This window comes from Neoarius graeffei, chromosome 21, assembly GCF_027579695.1.
Source record: "Neoarius graeffei isolate fNeoGra1 chromosome 21, fNeoGra1.pri, whole genome shotgun sequence".
Classification (NCBI taxonomy): Eukaryota; Metazoa; Chordata; class Actinopteri; order Siluriformes; family Ariidae; genus Neoarius; species Neoarius graeffei.
In genome coordinates, this window is record NC_083589.1 from 24,630,975 (window position 1) to 24,652,156 (window position 21,182).

At 43.5% G+C, this 21,182-nt stretch overlaps 1 protein-coding gene across 9 annotated transcripts in view; it reads left to right on the forward strand.

Moving 5' to 3' along the window:
- eps8a (epidermal growth factor receptor pathway substrate 8a) overlaps positions 1-21,182 on the forward strand; it is a 192,395-nt gene that overhangs the window by 47,794 nt on the left and 123,419 nt on the right. The window contains exon 1 of one of the 9 annotated variants that reach the window (XM_060902866.1): positions 20,487-20,566. The exons of the other annotated variants lie outside the window; for them this stretch is intronic. The gene's annotated coding sequence lies outside the window, so the exon portion shown is untranslated. Of the gene's footprint in view, positions 1-20,486; positions 20,567-21,182 lie in introns of those variants that run through there. 9 annotated transcript variants of the gene reach the window in all.

The window sequence follows — 21,182 nt, forward strand, 5'->3', positions numbered from 1 at the left end:
GTCTTAAGTATAATGACTCATTTCACACCCTTGCTCTCCAGTCCAGAGCTCGTGTTCCTGCCATGGAAAAGAGCAGCAGTCGGCGGATCTCGGAGGAATATCGCTGTAAGGGAACGATGAAAACCCATCCTACATTTCCTTTCTGGAAAAATTGGAAAAACTCTGTCCCTCCGTTCAAAGCATGCTGATATTCGCTGTTTTCAAATGTTGATTAGGGTTGTTACAATATGAATATCGGTTTCACTTGGACACGGAGTACAGACAAAGTACACTCTTAGAAAATATATGTGTGTGTGTATATGTGTGTATATATATATATATATATATATATATATATATATATATATATATATATATATATATATAATATAAAATTTACCAGCTGGGAGGTCTGTATGGTGAAATACCGTGACCAAGGTCTTGAAAGTACTGAGCGAGGCCCTCTGGGCCGAGGTCAGTATTCAAGGCCGAGGTCATGGTATTTCACCATACGGACCGACCTTAAGCTGGTGAATAATATATATTTTTTTCTTTACCAAATTCTAACAGAAAACGAGAGCGCCCGAAAGGGAAAACCGAGCCGAGCCGCCATTTTGAATCCTCATTCACGGCTGTAATGCAAATGGCTTCCTCCTCGGTATACAAGTGCACTTCCATGGCAGGAAAAAAAACGACATTTTGCCGCCTATGTAGTCCCCTATTTATACAAAATTGAGTCATTCAGGATTCAGCCATGTTTTTGCTCGGCGTTAGCAACAGTTAGAGGTTTTTAGCTTTCTCCTGAAATGTTTTCTTTTATTTCTTCTTCCTCAGGGTAGTAAAACTCGCTTTCGCTGTGAACACTGTCGTTATCGCTATCCATGCTGTAAAATTAATGCTATTCTCCTGAGAAATGCTGGCAAAAATTTATAAGATTTTTGATAAAAATCTTATAAATCTTATTTAAAAAAAAAAAAGATAAATGTTGACAAAAATTGCTACTATGTTTGTTGTGAACGAGCAAGTTGCCAGAGGTCCATATCGTAGGATAAGGACCTGCTCGCCAGCCAGTCAGAGCGCAGGGTTTGATGGAAACCGGACCACAAAAAAAATAAAGTATATTATTGTACCTTTAGGGGTACAACAGCTTGTCACTGGGGCAATACCAGTACCCTTTGTACAGTGCTTGGGACCATATATGTCCCTCTTTGGCCCTATAAAGGTACGCATAGTTACCTTGAAGTCCAATAATGAGCCCTAGGGGGTACCTTAGTGTAGATCGGACCTTGGGGGCACAGAAATGGACTCCTACTGTACCCCTGTTTCTGACAGTGTACAGGATCACTGTGCTGGTTGGAGAACAGCTCCAACCACATCCCATTTCCCTTCATCCACAACAAAGAGCTAAATACCTTCACATTTACACCAGGGGTGTCGAACTTGGCTCCTACCCTACCCTGGCCCCGATGGCATTTTAAGCCTAATTCAGTTCCTTAACTTATCAGTTGTACAAATATGTCGAGCAAATTCTGCAAAAACATAATACAGCGGCTGGGAAAATGCAGGTCGTAAGGATGAACATGCCGAGCACAAGATGTAAATGATAAATAAATACTTAATGTTGTATTTTTGGAGTTTTATTCTCATTGGTTCCTGACATTTTGGAAAGATTCATAGAGGTTAATATCAATAATTTGGACTCTTAAAGCAAAATAAATCTGACATGAGTTACATGTCAATCCTGAGACCGAGATGCTGACCTCTTCTGCTCCTCGGACCTGCCTGATCCATCCTGGTGCCCTACGTCTGGCTGGAGTCTCATCGCATCGCTCCTGTGGAGGACGGCCCCTTATGGACAGTCGAAAGTCGCACTTGGAGGACGCTCTGGACACTTACAGTAATGCTTTTATGGCTGAGGACTACAGTTGACTTGCTATCTTTAGGACTGCAGTTGTCATGAACAGTTTTGCACTCAAATTTCCATCAGTGAAGAGTTTATAACATTAACAAAACAGACTTCCTGTTAAAACCGTTAATGTTATAATCACGCTATCTGTTATCACCCAGATGAGGATGGGTTCCCTTTTGAGTCTGGTTCCTCTCGAGGTTTCTTCCTCATGCCGTCTGAGGGAGTTTTTCCTCACCACAGTCACCACGGGCTTGCTCATTGGGGATAGATTAGGGATAAAATTAGCTCATGTTTAAAGTCGTTCAAATTCTGTAAAGCTGCTTTGCGACAATGTCAATTGTTAAAAGCGCTATGAAAAAATAAACTTGAAATAAAGGCGAACAGATACAGAGGATTTTACACGGTTGTGCAAAGATATGAAGTTTATCTTCGAGTGGTGAATGTGTATATATTTTCAACACAAGAAGATAAACTTCATATCTTCGTGCAACCATATAATGTGTTTTTTAATATTATATGGACACATCCACAAAGAAAAAAAAATCCATGTTACTCAATTTTAATTCTGAACCGGTTTGCCATTATAGCCTAGGTCACAACCGGACGTACGATTTTTTTGGCCGTGCGATTTTTGGCGTTTCCCAAATCGCTGCCTTTTTTTTTTTTGTTTTGTTCGTGGAGAAAGACGCATGTTGGCCGTAAGTTTGTCTTGCAACCTGAAAAAAAAAAAACGTAAGCGCCCATAGAGTTTGTTTGACATGACAAAGAACCTCTGCAGCTGGTCTGCGGCCAGTCTACGGCTCGAAAATCAGCACGTCACACGCGCGCCCTCCATGCGTTTCTTGCGTTTTTTGCATGTAGACCGGCCGTAGGAGCACGTACGGCCGGCTGTGACTGAGGCATTTGACAACACGCATCCAGTCAGCAGGAAAACACTGGGAGTGGCATCATCAGAGTGAAATATCAGGAATTATTATACATACAGGACACTTTTTCGACGGAATAAAAGCGTGTGCTATTCCCTTCTGGCAGGTTTCATTCGTTTGGTTCGATAGCGTGCAATATTGTTAGTATATCACTTATCCTACGTGTATTAGGTCACTCTACCCAATGGAGAATGAGCATCAAATATGGTTTACGATATCGCATGCTCATCAAGACATGACGTCACGCGTTAGAGACGTAAAACGCGTTATCGAGTGCCAGTGACAATTTGTAAACAAACGTGGCTGCCAGGATAATGTGTTAAATACGGAAGATTTTGAGAGAATTTTGGCTGCCAGGTCGCCCTGTTGTGTGTAGCTGTAAATGTTGATTTTAAAAGTAATGAAGTAAACTACACAGGGATGATGATGATGATCGGCTTGACTGCGCTAGTATTGGCCTTTGCTAGCACTACACCGGCTGGAAGGTAATTGGACTGCCGTGCTAACAGCACCAAGTTGCGATTGCGAGTAAGCTAGTGTTGGCCTTCGCTACTGCTACACTGGCTGGAAGCTAACTGGACTGCTGCACTAACAGCACTGAGTCACGGGTAAGCTAGTGTCGGCCTTCGAGAATGCTGATATGAAGTGTGTGTGTAGTAATAATAATCATGGCTGGCTTTTTTCGTGGTGTATCAGATATATACTCCTCTTCGACTGGTTCAGTATCATAAGGGATGTTCACACGGCAACTTTTACTCCAGTGTAGCGCCGGGGCTGCCCCGGTAGAGCGTTCACACGGTACAAAGTTATACCGGTGTCGCCCCTGAAAGCTGCTTAAACCGGTGCAAATCTAACCCTGCTCGGGAGGTGGTTTAAGAAATTTACTCCGGAGTAAATGCTAGTTTGCGGGGCAGCACCGATTATAAAATGGGCCGTCTGAACGCTACAGGGGTAGACTCGCTACGCGTGAGGAGAGTTGATTACATACGGGCATTGCATAATTTGCATCCTGGTATTTTGCGCTTCCAAAATGGCAAATAACAACAATGGAACTGCGTGTCTTCCAGTGTTGCCAGATTGGGCGGTTTTAAGTGCATTTTGGCGGATTTGAACATCTTTTGGGCTGGAAAACGTCAGCAGTATCTGGCAACACTGGTGTTTTCATCCACGTTGTTTTCCCGGCGCTTGGTGATGCCATGACAACCGGGAAAAGGAAGTACATTTTCACGCATGCGCATATTTCATTTCCGCATTATTACTATCGTATAGCACGGTCGCAAAAACTGCCGTGTGAACGCAAGTGGGGCTGCACCGGTGCTAACACGCTTCTCTCTAGTAAGCAGGGTTGTGATGTGTGAACGTGCCACAAAATTTACACCGGTGTAAGATACATCGCAACAAAATACATCGGTGCAGCATCGATGCAAATATGTGCGGTGTGAACACCCCTTTACTCGCTGAATGGAATATATCTGATATACCACTTGACGCCAGCCAATATTGTTTAAATATGTCACTCAGATCCGTGATGGATTTCGTCTGAAAAATGTGACTTTTTCAACACGAGAAGATAAACTTCATATCTTCAAGCCAATGTGTGATTTTTCTTTTTATTATATTGACACAGTCACAAAGTCCCCAAATTTATCAAAACAATTCATCGATTTCCTCGTGAGTCATATATAGAGATTCATTTCGCGGTTTTGGTTCTCCATGTCCCGGATGGAGCGCGTATGAAAAATACGAGTGGCGTATTTCCCAGTAAAACACTCGCGTCTGTATAATATAACCTAAACGACCGTGTAACACGACTGTTCATTTTTCCTAGTTGATCACCAAGTCAAAAAAAGTAGTCGACTAGTCGTCTTAAAACGGCATTTCTTCACATCACTATTTTTGGATGTTTTATTAGCACAGCTGGAGTGAAATGGTGGGTACAGACAAAAAATATACCTGCGAGAGTGGGCGGGGTTGGTCAGAGTTCCTTCAGGAGTGGGCGGAGTCCTGTGCACACCTTTTACACTTGACTATAAAAGTGCTAACGTTGGATTAAACAAATAAAAAACCAACTCAACACTTTTTTTTTTTTTTTTTTTTTTTTCTTTTTTTTTCCCATCGTGGTCTACAGAAACGGCTTTGTGTATTCTGGAATATGTTTATCAGTAGGTTTAGTCTGCGTTCTTTACTGTCTGTCTTTGGGTTTTGTTCCCAGCCGCAGTACATCAGACTAGTGCATCGATCAGTCGAACAGCTCCTGCTCTGAAAAACACTGATTCTGTTTTGAGGTTAAATTTGGACGCTGCTGCGTCTTTCTGTGCTGCTGTTGTTACTGTAAACAGCCTGCGGTGTGTGGAATGTTTTTCAAAAAATAAAGCACCAGACTTTCAGCTGGGCGTCTCCTCTATTTTGCCACGTTGGTGACGTAAATCTGATTCTTTTATGACTTTATTACTGACAAATCACACCTGCTGATCTCTTCCAAGAAGAAGAAACCTGCTCCGTGTCTCATGTCACGCCTCGTACGGATTCGTCGCGCGTGTTAAAATGAGTCTCAGGGTGTATTCAGACCAGGATAGTTCGATAGTTCACTTGCTTTGGTCCGAACCAAATGGTTTTTTGTATTTTTTCATTTTGGTGCGGTTCGCTTTCACACTGTACATTTTCGCTACGTTCACACTGCAAGGCTTAATGCTCAATTCCGATTTTTTTGTGAAATCCGATTTTTTTGTGAGGTCGTTCACATTAACAAATATATGCGACTTGTATGTGATCCTCAGTATGAACGAAAAGCGACCTAAAAGTGTTCCGCATGCACATTGCAGGATACGACGACGTCACACGCAGTGAGCATGGCCAGTGTTTACGGAAGTAAAACCGCCCGGTTGCGGTATGACTCATCCAATCTAGCTTGAATAGCTGCATCCCCCCAAATGGAAATCAGCTCCCTAACCTCTGCGTCCTTCCATTGAGAAGATTCAGAACCTTCACAGCCCGAAGCGTCCCTCGCATTGATGTCATGCGCAGGGGTGCAGATACGTTTTTTGAACTGGGGGGGACAAAAAACTGGGGGGGACAAAGCTGCCAGCAAACCAACCCCGATATGCCTGTCAAACTTGTTGTTAGTAACCATAGCAACCAAGCTCGAGCTCGCAACCTGTGCAGTCTGCGCAGCTCAACCAACCGAATATCAGTCTTTGTTTTATGTGAGTTGTTGCAACTATGTATACACTGCTGTGCACCTCAATAAACCGAATGGTAATTAGTCTTTTGATTTTTCCGTGAGGTTTGCCTTATGCAAAGAAGGACAGCATAGACGTTTTTTCCTCCCTATAAGTGGGGGGGGGACCGAACGAGGTGAATTTAAATCTGGGTGGGACGAGTCCCACCCTCTATCTGCGCCCATGATTATGCGCCATGTTGTTGTAACTTTTTTTGAGAGACCCGCCGCCTACTTCAGCGCAGAATAGTGACGTTTGTGGCTTGTTGATGACGTGTAAGTCGGATGAATGCGACCTGGCGGTTCAGACTGAAGTCGCATATGAAAAGAGCGGATAGGGATCGGAATTAGCACCACATATCCAAACGGCCTGGGTCGGATTTGAAAAAATCGGATCTGTGTCGTTCATATTGTCAATAAAAGATCGGATACAGGTCACATATGGGCGAAAAGATCGGATTTGAGTCACTTCAGCCTGCAGTGTGAACGTAGCCTATAGTAAGCGGACCAAAATCTGTCAACAAAGCCACGCGCCCTGAGGTCGTTCAGCTATTGGTCAGAGACGACACGCGCACAAAGCGTTAAGTTCAAAAGTAGTCATGGAGGCTTTCCGTGCTGTTATTCTTTTTAATGTCATCAAAGCTATATGTTTTTTCCAGTTTTCACAATTGTGCGATTACTATGCTATTGTACAAGTAATTTATCAACGACGACGACAAAGGGCAAGGCGGCTACGGAGGATAGCGCTGATGAGCGCACATCATGTTGTGACAGTTCTGGCTCTTCACGTAATAGATGAATTTCTTTTTTGCGTCGCTAGTACCGCCACTTTTTGAAAGAACGTCCCTGATTTTAATGTAGGTCTGACGGAGTTTCTTCACTTTTAGCCGACATTGTTCTGGGGAGCGCGTGAACCCCTTCTCCTTCATTTTCTCACTGAATACAGCAAACACGTCGGCATTTTTGTGTGTTCTCTCCAAAAGCTCAGATATGTGGACATCTGCCCATATATCCACAAGGGTGCGCGTTTCTTCCTCGGCCCACGTTTGCCCCCTACTCATTTTTTGTACTCTGTAGTCTAGCCTACCACTGGTCTGAATGACTGAACGACTGTTGTAAGGTTCCCTTGACAACCGAAACAGTGTTTGCACTTTGCGGTGGAGTGTCAAGACTCTGTTTCCCATAATGCTCGACAAACGACGGAAACTCCCGAGGTACAAAAAAGCAAAACTGTCGGATTAGGTCCGGTCTGCTTTCACACCTCCAAAAGATCCGCACCAGGGTTCCTTTGGTCCGGACCGAGTCCGACCTTGCAGCTCGGTCTCGGTCCGCTTGTTTGGTCCAGACCAGAGTTCGGTGGTTTGTATTCAGACCAACCCAAAAGGTCCGGACCAAGGGAAATTTGGTTCGTTTGGTCCGGACCAAACAACGTAGGTGTGAATACGCCATTAAAGTCGCTTGTGCTCGTTTATCTGCTCTGGTTGTGTAAGTGCACTGCTCTCATAAAATACATGTTGTGTATTAATTATTCCAATAAAGTATGATTTAAATTGTGGCAAATATCTTTTTAAGAAGCTTATTTTGTAGTCTGTGATCATATTTAAAAAAATTTTTTTTAAGATAAGAAGGCACTAATGTACCGTAATAATCGTGTGGAGACACAGCGTGCTCGTGTTATTTATAGTACAGAAAATTGTGTATTCATTAAAAATGGCTTTAGACTTCTCATGGCTTTATAAGCAGGAATTGAACTCCTTAAATCTCACTGCAGCTCCAAGTTAGTTCCAGTTTCTTCTCCTGAGGCTCCTTTTTAAAAAGATCTTCTTTATTTGTTGTCGTTAGTGGAGTCATTTTAATTCGAAGTCTGCAGATTCCTAACGATGGTGTCTTGAGATGATGTTCATTCCTGGGAGCCGTTTAATGACCTTGAGGAAACGGTGAAACCGGCTGAATTCTGTGAAACGTTAGTCTGTAAAGAGCTTTATAATGGGAATTAATTTCCCTCGAAAGCCCCTGCAGTGTCAGGAATGTGCACGGCTGAACTGCAGCATGTGGCTGCTATTCAGATTATGATGAATATTTTATAACGGTTTGTTTGGATCACTCTCTCGTACTAACGCACGCAGCTGCTCTTCAGTTCGTTTGACCGATTCAGCTGAATTTTATCAGAAGTGGCCGATGTTCACGGTTCTTTTCGTTCAGTTCTTCTCAGCTTTGTTGGAGGAGCGTTCACACCTGTTAATCCACAATCAGATAGAAGATATTTTGTTTGTGGGTTTGTTTGTTTGTTTATTTATTTGGTTTCATACTATGGACTCACATGAGTGCTGTGAAGATTAAATTTGTAAAAGAATAAGAAAATACATAAAATTAAAAAAATATAAAAATAAATGCAGGATTAAAAATAACAGAATAAGAAAAAAATAAACATGCAAAAATAAAATAAGAAAATAAATGCAGCAATAAAACACAATAAATAAATTGATATAAATGAATAAGAAAAATAAATGTTTTTCTTTATTGCTTTTGCTCTTCCCTATTGGGAATTTCTTAATTTATTTTTATTTCTGCATTTATCTTCTTATCCTTTTATTTTTGTGTTTATTAATGCATTTAGTTTCATAATATCTATTTTCTTATACGTTTTCAACATTTTTTTATTTTCTTATTCTTTTCCAGATTTTATTTATTACCTCACCTGCTATGGAGTAAGCAGGGCGAAGTGTTTTCGGTCTTTTTTTTTTTTTTGTAAATTATATTACAGGAAAACAGCTGGATCAATCTTCATGAAACGTTCAGGATAGCTGGGCATTGGTCTCAAATAGAACCTCCAGCATTTTGAGGGTCGTCTGGTTAAGGTCACCAAAAAGGTCAAAATTGTTTTTGTTGTGTTTTTTACTGCCTCATATAGAGGCGCTAGCCACTACGTCGTCATGCTGTAAGAGTGTAACAATCGCGCACTGTGCATACACATACACGTGTTCCGATTAAAATGGCTGGTGAGTGTATACAATTCAGTTCACCATTCGAAATAAATGGACTAGACTAAAGAAATCGCTTTCAGACATGTTTATGCTTATTACAGAGGGAAAGCACGTTCCACTGAGCTCTAGCACTTGGCCATTTCCAGGAAATAAGAGTGTGGGTCGTGGCGACAGCATGTGCATGTCAGCCTCGGTTCAGAGGTCTTAGTTTCGAAAACTGTAAGAGTTGAATAATATAAAGTACAGACACTTGGTATATTTTACTTCTGTGATTTTTTTTATTTATTTTTTAATTGTTCATTTTTTGGATTATGCTTCATTTTTGTGGCCTCATAGAGTAAATATATATGCTATATTTACTGTAGGGGTGGCACGGTGGTGTAGTGGTTAGCGCTGTCGCCTCACAGCAAGAAGGTCCGGGTTCGAGCCCCGTGGCCAGCGAGGGCCTTTCTGTGTGGAGTTTGCATGTTCTCCCCGTGTCCGCGTGGGTTTCCTCCGGGTGCTCCGGTTTCCCCCACAGTCCAAAGACATGCAGGTTAGGTTAACTGGTGACTCTAAATTGACCGTAGGTGTGAATGTGAGTGTGAATGGTTGTCTGTCTATGTGTCAGCCCTGTGATGACCTGGCGACTTGTCCAGGGTGTACCCCGCCTCTCGCCCGTAGTCAGCTGGGATAGGCTCCAGCTTGCCTGCGACCCTGTAGAACAGGATAAAGCGGTTAGAGATAATGAGATGAGATAAGATATTTACTGTATGGACATGGGATCAGAAAACTATTTTATTTATAAGCAGTAACCATAGGGAACTTTTTCCATCTCATCTCTAGCCGCTTTATCCTGTTCTACAGGGTCGCAGGCAAGCTGGAGCCTATCCCAGCTGACTACGGGCGAAAGGCGGGGTACACCCTGGACAAGTCGCCAGGTCATCACAGGGCTGACACATAGACACAGACAACCATTCACACTCACATTCACACCTACGGTCAATTTAGAGTCACCAGTTAACCTAACCTGCATGTCTTTGGACTGTGGGGGAAACCGGAGCACCCGGAGGAAACCCACGCGGACAACATGCAAACTCCGCACAGAAAGGCCCTCGCCGGCCACGGGGCTCGAACCCGGACCTTCTTGCTGTGAGGCGACAGCGCTAACCACTACACCACCGTGCCGCCCTGCCTGGCAACACTTGTTTGTTTATTAATTTTTTTAATGGCACTCCCATGATTCCATATCACACTGTACCTAAGCGAATAAGATCACCCGAGCACGGAGACCATGGAGACGGTGCTCAATAAATATTAATATGTTTTTATATAAATAACTAGTTTAGAAGGTTGTGTGTATGGTGTGGGGTTGTTTTTTGTTTTAAACTCCAAATATCCAGAGCACCTCTTCCCCCTCCCCCGCACTGCTACATCTGTCCTTTGGCTCAGTTTGCACGTTGCATCTACAAAGAAGGTTCCTGCAGGAACCGAAGCGCACAGCATGATGGGTTCACTTTATCCAGTCGAGTCTGTTCAGGGTCCAGATCGAGCCGCATTAGGGTTTGGAGCCGGGCCGAGACCACCTCGGATCTGTTGTTTTAACTAGCGGGTGTTCTCACGTGCTTAAATGAAACCACACCAGTTGCAAACACCCCAGGATTCAATTCCAACACTGCACGTGAAAAAGCATCCTTAGAACTTCATCTTGTAATACTTTTTGATGCAGACAGCTGTGACTTTGGTTCTGTATTTAGGGACGGTGTATGATTTCTGTCTGTATAACTCTGCAGATTAACATACTAAGATTAGTATTATGGTGTATTTAAATGAAACGTCACGTTTTTTGTTTTTATAGCTTTTTAACGTCTTACCAGATTACATCATAATTGCGCATCATTATTTAGAGTATATGTTCAAGCACAGCACTATATTATAATGGAGAGAATTGTATATTTGTTAAAAATGGCTTTAGACTTGCAGCGTAATGGCTTTCTATCAGAATCTGTTCACCTTACTGGGATCTCGGTTCCTGTCCCTTCCACCCTCTGGACCTGCTTGGTCCATCCTGGTACTGTACTTCTGCTCGGAGAACCCCTGGCTGCTGCTGAGGATGGCTTGACATGGGGAGCCTAAAGTGTGCTGTGAGATTGCTGAGGACCTAAAGATGCCTGAAGATGGTCTCACTCGGTTAGCCTACAGATTGCACTGACTGAAACTAGTTTAGCCCCTGATGCTAATCATAAGGATCCTTTCAATACACTTAGCACTGTTCGCCTTTATAGAATCCGGTTTTTGAATGGTAATGAAACGTGATCACACAGAGGAGGATGGGTTTTCTTTCAAGTCTGGTTCCTCACAAGGTTTCTTCCTCGTGTCGGATCAGGAAGTTTTCCCCCACCACTATCTCCTCTGGCTTGCTCACTGGGGATCTAAATCTACACGACTGCACTAAAGTCTTAGGCTGGAAGATGCTCAGTAAAACCTACAGCTCATTTCTGCATAAAACTGCACTCACTGGACCTCAGACGATTTTTTTTTTTTAAAGGATAGGGTCGTCTCACCAAATATTGACTTTGTTTCATTCATTATGGCTTACTGATTACTGTTTTATCATAGTATTATTTTTATTTTAATTTTTTAAAAATGTTGAACCAGGGGCGGCACGGTGGTGTAGTGGTTAGCGCTGTCGCCTCACAGCGAGAAGGTCCGGGTTCGAGCCCCGTGGCCGGCGAGGGCCTTTCTGTGCGGAGTTTGCATGTTCTCCCCGTGTCCGCGTGGGTTTCCTCCGGGTGCTCCGGTTTCCCCCACAGTCCAAAGACATGCAGGTTAGGTTAACTGGTGACTCTAAATTGAGCGTAGGTGTGAATGTGAGTGTGAATGGTTGTCTGTGTCTATGTGTCAGCCCTGTGATGACCTGGCGACTTGTCCAGGGTGTACCCCACCTTTTGGCCGTAGTCAGCTGGGATAGGCTCCAGCTTGCCTGCCACCCTGTAGAACAGGATAAAGCGGCTAGAGATAATGAGATGGGAGATGAGACAGTATGCCTAAGACTTTTGCACAGGACTGTATTTCTGGGTTTCTGTAAATCTGCTTTGTAACATTGGTCCATTGTTTAAAAGCGTGACTGAACTGAAGTCTGAGCTGGTTCCAACTTGGCACTCCTAACATGAAACATTGGGAAACCTGGCAGTCATGTGTCAATATTCTTCCAGGAAAAGCCATTCATCTGCTGTTCCTTCTTCCCTCAAGGTGCATGATATGAACCGATCCTATTCCAGGAACACTTTTGCACCTTATTAATGCTTAATCAGAGCTCATAAAATGTGCCTTAGCCTTCAGAGGGAGTCCGTCGCTGCTGTATGCATGTGAAGTAAGGCTTTGTACGGTCACGTGACCCCAAAGCAACGGTAACTAGGACGCCATGACGGGGCGCGCGCTTGTAGTGCTTGATTCAGACGAGTTAGTGGTTATTGATCAGTACGGCAAGTTTTTGCTGCATTTTTGGATGTGCAAGTTGTTTTGAACGAAACAAAAACATATATACGTGTATATATATTTTTTTTTTGAATTTATCAAAAGTAATTCATCATGGGGCGGGGGGACTAGAGAGATTTCTAAACGTAGAAGGGGAAAATGGGGGGGGCGGGTACATTCGGTGGGACTCGGTGTTGAACAGAGAAGTCAAAAGCCCTATGGTATACTCACTCACTTCATTTCCACGAAGGTAAGAATTAAAAATTTTCACTGCTGCAGCGCTCATTCTTGTACAGTGAAGTGAACATGAGCCTCAACACAGCGGCTCGGCACAGACTAACCTTCACCGAGACTCGGTGCATTTACATTCGGGGATCCTTCGGAGTGCGTTGTGCACATGCTTGGGACCCCGTGATTATGGGAAACACCTGATGCTGATTTGAGCGCAATCGGCACACGCATATAAGGACACAGATGCTTTGTGAAGTATCATCATTATCACGGTCACGTTCATTTGTAGCCATGTTTATGACGTTTCATTTTTGTACAGTCACACCTGCTAATAAATATTCTTCCTGCACTTTAATCCGTCTACCGCCACAGACCTGACAGAATACTTCACAAAGTCTTAGTGTCCTTATATGTGTGTGCTGATTGTGCTCAAATCAGCATCAGGTGCTTACCATAATGACTGGGTCCCAAGTCAAGTTTATTTGTATAGCGCTTTTAACAATAAACATTGTCGCAAAGCAGCTTTACAGAATTTGAACGACTTAAAATATGAGCTAATTTTATCCCTAATCTATCCCCAATGAGCAAGCCTGTGGCGACGGTGGCAAGGAAAAACTCCCTCAGACGACATGAGGAAGAAACCTTGAGAGGAACCAGACTCAAAAGGGAACCCACCCTCATTTGGGCAACAACAGACAACATGACTATAACATTAACAGTCCTGGGATCGAGATGCTGACCTCTTCTGCTCCTTGGACCTGCCTGATCCATCCTGGTGCCCTGTGTCTGGTTGGAGTCTCATCGCATCGCTCCTGTGGAGGGTGGCCCCATGTGGACAGTTGGGGGTTGTGCCTGGAGGACGCTCTGGATTCTTGCAGTGGTGCTTTTGTGGCTGGGGACTGCAGCTGACTTGCAGACTTTAGGGCTGCAGGTGACTTGCAGACTTTAGGGCTGCGGTTGTTGTGAACGGTTTTGCGCTCGGGTTTCCGTCGGTGGGGGGTTTATAGCATCAACAAAGCTGACTTTATGTTAGGACTGTTAATGTTACATGCCCTGAAGGATCCCCGAAAGTAAATGCACGTTTTAAGTCTCAGTGAAGGTTAGGTTCTGCCGAGCCGCTGTGTTGAGGCTCATGTTCACCTCACTGTATAAGAATGAGCACCACGCTGCAGTTCTGAATTTTTAATTTTTTTTAAATTCTTACTTCTGTGGAAATGAAGTGAGCATACCATTGGGTTTTTGACCACTCTGTGTGACAGAGTCCCACTGAATGTCCCCCCATTTTCCCCTTCTGCATTTAGAAATCTCTAGTTTTTCCCCTCGATGAATTACTTTTAGTAAATAAAAAAAAAAAATCTGCTGTTTTTGTTTCGTTCAAAACTATTTGCACTCATCTGCATCAAGCACTACAAGCGTGCCCCCCGTCATGGCGCTCTAGTTACCGTTGCTATGGGGTCACATGACTGTTCAAAGCCTCTATAAGGCTCCGTTCTCTCCCGACCGCACAATAAGGGGTTAATTGGAGGATTAAGCAGCTGCTCTGAGAACAACAGTAGATGCAAATCCTAATCACCAGAGTACAGCCGAGAGTCTGTTCAAGCGGAGCGCTAAACTTGTTCTAATCCAAGATCAGGTTTGATGGAATGGCAGCATAAAGGCAACGTCCATGAACCATGAGTGTGTATAACAATAGTGTTGACTTCATGAATCTCCACCACCGCTTCAGGTAAGCTCTAAAATCTTCTTGTGATGGTGATGCAATATATTCAAGCGTGCAGTTTATTGATGTTATATAGGCGTATGAAAGAAGTGACAAGGGTCACGTTAGCTATTACATCCCAGCGAGTGAAGTACATTAGAATGAATGTTAGTATGGCTTATGGCATGTTCCCAAGAGTAAAACTTTAACATAAGATCAAATGTAGAACCAGATTAGCATGCATCATGGAGCTTGAGTAATCACAGGATGCCCTGACTTGACTTTCCATCACAAATGATGAATGATTAGTGGAGTAGAGCTGAATTTCGAAGAGTGTGAATCTTTGCACTGTGTCATACGACCGTATGGTTGTTTCACATCGAGTTCTGGTTAATGTTCTGACATTGGAGTTACTTAGTTAGGTATTAGTGCTGAGTAAATACTTTCCGTCTGATGGTACTGTTTGTGTTTTGTCCTGTCTCAATTTACTTGTTTAAACCTCCGCTCAAGGTGATCTGGTGCTCAGGGGTTACTTTTATGTTGAACTTTTACTGCACTATGAGGGGAAAAAAAGAGGTAAGTGGTACCGACTATAGATTCGTAAAGTAGGCTGTGTCGGCTCAGACGAGTCTGCAGTACACCACCGGTAATCTAGGTTAATCTGTCGGAGATGAGCAATGCCATGTGTGTGTATGAGCACCATACAACAAACAAACAGGTCTGAGTGATGAGCACTTGTTCAGAGAATGCTGTGTAATGATCTTTACGTCCTTCTTTAACTTTTAATGTGAGTTATATTCACGTCTGCGTAGAAGATGTGTATACGTTTGCTGGACGCAGACTCGTGCTTGTAGTTGGCTCATCGTTTCTTGAGTCCACGGTGCAACCATCATTACTTCATTACTGTAAGTATTCGTGATGTTCCTACGGATTTCAAAAGTACTTTTGCTCTGAGGGAGGCTTGTGAGATTCTGCGCAACACACTGTCGTCGTCATCTTATCGCACACCCTAACAACTGCTGATTAATAATAGTGTTGCCTGTGGCTCTGAGGGTGGAGAAGGGGCGTGGCCAGACATATGTAACGCATGAAGCTGATTACGAGTTGAACGTAGCTGCAGTCACCAATGTTTGGTCTTTTTTGCTTTAAAGCGAGACTGCCTTTCAGATTTCTCAAGTGTAGGTCATAAAAATTTTCCCTGACACCTAATTATTTTTGTTTAGCGGGCCAAAAGTTACTGAATTCAAATCACAGACTTCCAATTTTATTAGTTATTTTTAAAAAAACAAAACAATTAATTAATTTATCTCCACGTGGCCCTAAATTCTCCGCTATTTTTTCCTGCTTCACCATGACCCAGTTCAAGATACTACGTCATGCATCGCGTGGTGGGCTTTCCGCATTCACGCAAGGCATTGTGGGATACAAATTTGAAACAGGAGAGGAAAGTGGAGGACGCAAATGAAACGTGAAAGACCGATTGCAGTAACGGAAAGCGTGAAGAAAAGACGTTATGTTCTATACGAAGGAAGGGAAACGCAGGACCAAACTAATAAATATCAGTGGTCAGCGAGCACCTCGGTGTGATCAGCTGTTCGTTTAGCGACAGAATGATGGAACTGTCAGTGCGCGGTCAAAGGTAAACCTGTAGATGGCAGTAATGCAACACTGTGAATGCCAGCTGCCATAAAACCCAAAAGAAGAAGAAGGTGGTAAACTTGCGCACACGCACAGACTTCCTCTGTCTGCTCGACTGCGCAAAGCGAGCGATTTAATGCGCGTTATTTGCTCAGGAATCCCCTCAAATTAAATAACTTCCCGGCCACAGAATGGCCTGTTTTTATTTTTTTCTGAGATATTGCAGAAATAAGCATTTATCACAATGACCAAGATTTCAACTAAATTTCACGCATTTTATGAAATCGAAAGGCGATCTCGCTTTAATTACCCATTAATAAGGTAAGGAATGCTTACAAGTTATAACATTTAGGTTATTGGCTGTAACTAAGCACGATAAATTGATCGATCACGTTTATTAATCCTAGATGGAAATTCACAAACCTAATTCTACATAAACGGCACTTGCGTGTGTTGAACAGCAGCATCAGAGACACTCGCTGTCTACCCTCTTCTACATACACGAGCTCACAGAAGCCAACAAATGGCTAGTCTCACTATGATCAACAGAGGAGAGAGGGAGGGAGAGAGAGCACAACCAGTTTTGCTCTCTGACTCCTGTCAAAGCGTGGCTGTGACGTCCTGATTCGAACTCGCGATGAAAGGGCGCCACTCGGTTTTTCTGTTGCGCCACTCGGGGGGCCTGGAGCTGCGGGTTGAAGCAGTCACCTTGTCTCATTTGGATACACGTCTAAATCCAAGATGTGAGCTTGTGACAAATAAATTTTTTTTTTTTTACTTGAATAACATCTGCTGAATTGAATACATTACTGATGATTTCGGTAAAGTTTCGCAAGCCACTTGTTCTCGCTCTGCCTCAGCCTAAAATATTTCTGAGGACTCCTGTACTAAGTGCTTGGTGAATCAGTCGCGTAACTTGCTAGGCATTGTTCCTAACTAATTCTAGTCAAAATTGCTAGTTATATGTAGTAGCTAGCTAACACGAGACAAGTGCTCTTGCACGTGACGTCACATCCGCTCCAGATTGTAAGCAGTCGCCCTTTTGTCGGTCAAACGCCATATTTCCGCCATCTTTCCAACACTGACTTTTTTTTTTTTTCGCCCAAATCTTCAAATATTACCGTGCCACAATGCCGGAGAGTTGTATGGCATATAAATGCCACAACAGGAGAGGTCAGAAATCGGGAAGAAAGTTTCATAGGCTGCCACGGGACCCTGACAGGCGTGCAAAGTGGATTGCTGCTATCGGCCGGGCCGATGCAAACAACAAGAACAAGGCATGGGAACCGACTGGAAAGAACGATCACTGGCGCCTGTGCAGTGACCATTTCATCTCAGGTTCGCCATGTATTTATTTCAGTATATCCATGTGGTTATTCGCAACATAAGTTTATGACTTGCTCTAATAAAAAATTCCGGGAAGTGGGAACCTGAGAAAAGGCTTGGGGCGGGGGGGTGGATTGGGTCTTTAGTGGTGTGACAATCAGTGTAGTCTCTAGATATAAAATTATTTTACACTTTTAGGGGTCACATGAATTTCTGTAAAGATAACTGTCCAGAAATTTATAAACACGCAGTGCTTCACCACTGAACAGCGAGGGAAAGTTAATGAGGTAATTATACACGTCCGGGTATTCCACCTCTGGCAGTTCCATATCCGCGGACACGGTCGCGAAAACTACATCTGGAAAGCCATAAGGATCACTAATCTGTAGGTCGTTTATTTTAGACATATATCTAGTTATCTGTTCATTAGAAAAATGAGCCGTGTAGTCCGTCGGTTGAAATTGATCCATTCTGTACACGAGTGCAGCAGTATTCAGCGGTGTTTTTTACCGACAAGATGGCGACTGTGTACTTTCCGGTCACGTGACTGCAAGATCTCTATTGACCCAAGTACAGTATCTAACAAACACAAACTAGTAAAGTAAATAAAGTCCAACACTTAGCAGGGAAGACGACTCTTGTTGCTTAGAGGCTCTATTTCCGATAGTAGCCACACTGCTTTTTCAAAACTAGCCAAGTAAAAACACTAAACGTTTTTAAATTTAACGGGACATGTGTACGATACCGGACCGCACCACCCAAGTATAAAGTGTGTGTGAAAATGCTATGTAACTTAGAAGTTTAAATGTAGTTGGAAATTTTGGCAGATGTTAGCTGAAACTCGCTGTTTTGATGCTTAAAATGTGAACAAATACGCACGTGTACACTGACTTGACTGGGATAAAGAGATACCTGCTTGTTCGGATTGTTTGCGTGTTGGTGTTTTTTGTCATTTGCAGAGCAGGAGAACCTTGCCTTACAGCCTTGTGCTCAGTATAGTCGTTTCTGCCTGTGCTGTGAGCGGATTGTAAATGAATTGAGAACAGAGGCGAAGCTTCACAGATCTCTTTAGAAACCCACGGCTAAGACGGCAGGAGAAGGTTTAAGAAGCGTTTCCCACACCAGACTTTGTGCTTCCTCAGCAGGAAATGAAGGGCTGCTGTCTTTGGCTGATGGCAATCATGATGGTTTAGACAGGTTTCTGAGAGATGATGAGAATCAGTAACTGTTCTAAAAGTGGAAGCAGTGGAACAGGAGTTGAAGCTCAGGTTACGGATGCTGACTTGAAATCATGGTACTGTTTCTCCTTTAGAGGTCGAATGGTGTGTCGGTCACTTTACTCTGAGAGATCCTGGGGTCTGTGACCAGTGCATCAGCTCACAAAGGTCTAACTGTAGGTAGAAGAGGAATTTTAGGTGATGTGTGCATAAAACGACTATTTGCATGCTTAAACCTTCTTGAGAATGAATGATTGATTTTCAAAGAGGATTTCTTCTGATTGTTCAGGTTAAACAGTAAATAAGCTTGTAGTACACAAAGACCATGTGTTTTGTTTATTTTTGGTTGTGATCTCAAGAAAAGAAAAGTTGTATTTTCGAGATCACAGCTAATTTTTCTCATCATCTCATGATGGATCCATCTGTCCATCCATCCAACCATCTATCTGACTGACCGACCATTTATTTGAGCATCCAACCGACCATCCGGACACCTATTTGACCGACCAACCATCTATCCGAGCATCTGACCGACCAGCCATCCATTTGCCTGACCATCTATCATCCATCCATCTGACCAACCGACCATTCAGCTGAGCATCCGATCGACCATCCCTCCATCTGACCATCTATTTGACTGACCAACCATCCATCCAAGCATCTGACCAACTAGCTATCCATCCGACCGAACGACCGACCATCCATCCATCCATCCGACCAACTGACCATCTATCTGACCAACCAACCATCCATCCAAGCAGCCGACTGACCGTCTCTCCATCCGACCATCTATTTGATCGGCCAACCATCCATCCGAGCATCTGACTGAACGACCAGCCATCCATCCGTCCAGCCATCCATCCGACCAACTTGCCATTCATCTGACCATCTGTCCGACCAGCCAACTTTCCATCTGAGTGTCCGACCGACTGTCCCTCCATCCGACCATCTATTTGACCGACCAACCATCCATCCATCTGACTGAACGACCATCTAACATCCATTCACCCGACCAACTTGCTATTCATCTGACCATCTATCTGACCGACCAACCATCCAGCCGACTGTCTGTCCATCCTACCATCCATCTGAGCATCTGACCATCCATCTGAGCATCTGACCATATCCAGCTGATCATCTGACCATCCATCTGACCATCTCCAAATGAATGCCCGTCATATGAGAAGGCAACTCTGCAACTACACCATGGTGAACACTATAGTGATCCTAAACAAGTACTCTGTTTCTTTGCCAGTCAATTTGAGGGACCATCCATGGATCCATCGATAGATGTACTTTATTGACCTGGAGAGGAAATCTAGGAAAAATATAGTCAACCACAACATAGTCACCCAGTCCAGGATTGAACCTACAACCTTGGAGCTTTAAGGCCGTAACTCCACCACTGTACCCGTTACTTTATGTAAAGGTGCTCCCTGATGTATAGTATGTATGCCCAGTAATTCATCTCGACATTTGAGAAAAATGAAGTTGTGATCTCAAGAAAACAACACTAGTTATCTTGAGCTCACCAGAAAAAAGAAATAACACACAGCCTTTTTGGATGTCTACACTTGTAGACCTTGAAAGCAAACTTCATTTCTTTAACTGACTTCCTGTGTTCATTGTATGAACAGATAGTGTACAGTTTGCTCTATTTTGGTCAGCTGATATCAGCAGGGTAACATTTGGAGATGGACGATGAGTGTAACAGTGCGCTAGAGACAAAATTGCTGTGACGTTAACATTGCTTCATGCACCATGTTGAAACACAACTCTGCCCTTTTGTGGATGTGAATTCTGGTAATTAATGATGACGTGTTTGTGATTTTTAAAACCAATTTGGTAAGGCTGCATTACTGTGCCAAAGCGAACGCAGCAGTGCTGATACTACTGCAGCACACGGCACTGTGCGCAAAGCTGTGTTTCAGGCCCAGCGCTCATGAGGCAGTTAAAAATGGAAAAACAAAAGCACGCCTGCTTGGTGAGTGAAATGTATACATTATAGCTTCATATTACTGTTCATTTAAGAGGCTTTTAATATAGCAGTAGCAATTTCATAGCTTACTTAGACTTGGTAAGATGAATGATGGTGAACGTGTGTGTGTGTGTGTGTGTGTGTGTGAATGAGATTTAGTACAGTTTAGATAAACTGTAGAGATAAAGATTCATTTAGTGTCTTGTGCTTTTAAAATATTACTCATTAAATTTCTCATCTCATTATCTCTAGCCGCTTTATCCTGTTCTACAGGGTCGCAGGCAAGCTGGAGCCTATCCCAGCTGACTACGGGCGAAAGGCGGGGTACACCCTGGACAAGTCGCCAGGTCATCACAGGGCTGACACGTAGACACAGACAACCATTCACACCCACATTCACACCTACGGTCAATTTAGAGTCACCAGTTAACCTAACCTGCATGTCTTTGGACTGTGGGGGAAACCGGAGCACCCGGAGGAAACCCACACGGACACGGGGAGAACATGCAAACTCCGCACAGAAAGGCCCTCGCCGGCCACGGGGCTCGAACCTGGACCACCTTGCTGTGAGGCGACAGCGCTAACCACTACACCACCGTGCCACCCTCATTAAATTTCTTAT